At 39.0% G+C, this 3088-nt stretch overlaps 1 pseudogene; it reads left to right on the plus strand.

The window, feature by feature from the left end:
* The first annotated feature begins 480 nt into the window (after positions 1–480).
* Positions 481–1108, plus strand: LOC117279025 (plastid division protein PDV2-like; annotated as a pseudogene).
* The last annotated feature ends 1980 nt before the right edge of the window (positions 1109–3088 follow it).

A 3088-nucleotide genomic window follows, 5' to 3' on the forward strand; every position in this document is an offset into this window, starting at 1 on the left:
GAATAATTTTCAATTTGAGTTGATTTAATAATTCCATTTTTTACTTCTTCTTTTCCAATGTTTCAATCTTATTCTTCATATTCCAGAACCTACATATCTTCTTCCTTTCTCTTTATTCTTGCTCACCTTCTTGAATTCTTTCTCCAATATTTTTCAGCTTCTTTCTCCAAAAATTTATTAGTTCAAGTGTTCCATAATATTTTTAAGATTCTAATAGTTCTATACTTCTATTACTTTATAAATTGTATAGTATAGTTTTTACGATTTACAGCAAGAATTTTGAAGTAGACAAGCAACAACTAGATATTTTTTTGACTCAAAGTCTTCATTTCTCAAACTTTCTGAATCAGTAATCGGGTAATATCTTTCTAATATTATTTTTATTTGTTATTTAGTATTTCATTAATTTTACTCCATATATATCATTTAAGTGTTTTTTAATTTATATAATTAGTCCTCACATTTAACTTTAGGCCTCAAATGCCGTTAGCCGCTCCTGTATATACTGAAGAAGGTTTGGTCTAGCCACTGAAAGGGTATAGAGGCAAGGACTTCCAAGTCATATACGAGGCTATTGTTTTTGTTTTTGAAACAATAGAAGACAACAAGGATCTTCTACTTCCACCATACCCAAGCAGACCTTCTCGCGCGTGTGATGGTGTTAGATAAGGGTTTATGGAACACATTTTCCATCTGCACGAAAGTTCAGTCAAAATAAGGTAACTGGTAGCCATAACTACGACTCCAGAAAAGATCTCGCGCGATGAAGCTAACCGTGAAAGATCAGAGTCTAAAAGCCCATTAAGAATGGTTAACTTCTTTATTAGTGCAGCAGCCAAGATAACGCTTACAATTGTTGGCGTAATCTCTGCCTTGATGTTGGCTGGATTCGTGCCTCAGCTAATGAAACTTATTTCAATAGCTCGCAAAAAGGGAGGCGACGGTCGTTGTTGAATGCCCTCCAGGAAAAGTGCCAGTGGTTGGAAATGGTGAAACCCGGTGCATCGTGAAAGAAAGAGCTGAAATCCCATTTGAATCAGTTGTGGCAACTCTAGATGTAAATTATAAATATGGATCAAAGTGTTACTCACTTTCAGCGTCTGTGTAAATCTCATTACATTTTTGACTTTATTTCAACTTTGTTGAAAGTCTCTTTATTTGGGGTCGGGTAATGGGTGGGTTTTTAGTTAGAATCGGGTATTTTAGAATTGGGGTTGGACGCGTTCCTCCCTTAAAATTAAAATTAAGGGTAATTTTGAATCAAAGTATAATGACATGTACAAATACATTAATAATAAAATGGAGGATAAGTTTAAAAAAATTTCTATTGTAGAATAGTATATTTGGTCCATTTTTGTTTATTGTTTTATCTTCTTATCCATTTGCTTTATGTTTCTCTTGTCTACAAGACATTCACCCATTACCTTCTCTCCATCCTCCTTGTTTTGAGTTGTGTGGGTCGGAGTGATTTTTCTGCTTTTATCAATTGAATTTCCATTGGCGATCCTCCAGGCAGGACATGGTGGAGAGAGTTTGGAGAAGGAGATTTAATTGAATTTCATTTGCTGAAAGAATTATGTTTATCCTTAAAATGGATAACAATTAAATTTGTATGCGGTTTTAAGGATTTATGGATTGATTCAACACAAGTAATCAAGAATGTTAGATAGACGAATTAAAGATAAAATGAATAACCAAACCAGTTGTGACGTTAAGGCCGAGCTAGAAAGTAGAAAAATAAACTTGTATTGCTTTGGTTTGCGTGTTACAATATGTGTTATCAAAGAAAAACTTTCCCTTTATATAGTAGGAGAGTTTCACCCCTAGTATAAATCTAAAAAGGGTAAAAATCCTCCTATCTCGTTAATTACTGATCTATAACCACCATCGACCGAGATCCGCGCCGTGATATCCGGTTGGTTCCGTATATCACGACTCTCTATCTGTCGTCCATAACCGTTCATGCGCTTCCCGAAGTCTCAAAACTCGTCTCGGGTTCGGAGTGCGTCATTTTATAAGGTCCGATGGCGAGCACTCCATTCGAGCCTCGATACAACAAGTTCCCAGCTTCGATTTCGATCCCATGTATTCATACTCTTGCTTCGTTTGACTCACCGGGAAATCGGGGTGTGCGTTAGCCGCGGTTTCACCCATATACAAATAATCCCCTCGTTTCCTAGAGAGTAGGTTTGCCGAAACGATGGGAAATGATAGATGAACCCAGTTCCTTCCGTCGTACGTTACAACCGAGATGACGGATAAGCCGAAACGTCCCATCAATCGCGTCGTTCTGACTTCGGACACGTGTCGATTATCGGTAGGTTGCCTTCGAATGTGAAATGTCGCGTATTGATTACATTTTCCCCTATAAAAGCTTTGACCTATTATACTTCTTTCACTTTCCGATCCTAGCTTTTACCTTCGAATTTTCTAGCGGCTTTCAACCTTTTCAAATCATCATATCTTCATCATTGATCTTCAAATCTTCACACTTGTTCTTAGATTTCTAACCCAGATTTTCAAATCTTCATCCCACCTTTAAACCTTCATACTGTTTTCTTCAAACCTTCATACCTTCATACTTTTCCTTCGAATCTTCATATTTTTCCAGATCACGATGGCTAAAACTTCCAAGTCAGTTCCTCAGCAAGCTGCCCTTTAATCTTCCCACCTGCCACAAATGCCGAGGTGGATGCTCCCGAGGTGGCTCCTGATCCCCCCATGAAAGATTCATACCGGGGGCTGCTCTATCAGGGATGACATCAAGGTTGAGGAAGCCTTTAGCCAACAAGACCGGGGCGAGGAAGCATCAAGATACATCTGCTCTGTCACCGAAGAAACTTTACCCATAGCCCGAGAGGATGTGGGAGGGTAAATAGGTGGTTGCCCCTGGGCCTGGCGACGATATAACCACTCACGTGAAGGGGTATCTGAGTATTTACACTTACCTCTTCACGCTCGCCTCGATGGATCCCGTTGTTTTTTCTTTCTACAAGAGATACGAGGTGTGCTTTGGGAAAATCCACCCATCCTTCTGGAGGATCGTGATCCTCTTGCGCTACTTCGTAAACAACACCGAGTCTCGCCG

This window comes from Nicotiana tomentosiformis, chromosome 7 (genome assembly GCF_000390325.3).
Source record: "Nicotiana tomentosiformis chromosome 7, ASM39032v3, whole genome shotgun sequence".
Classification (NCBI taxonomy): domain Eukaryota; kingdom Viridiplantae; phylum Streptophyta; class Magnoliopsida; order Solanales; family Solanaceae; genus Nicotiana; species Nicotiana tomentosiformis.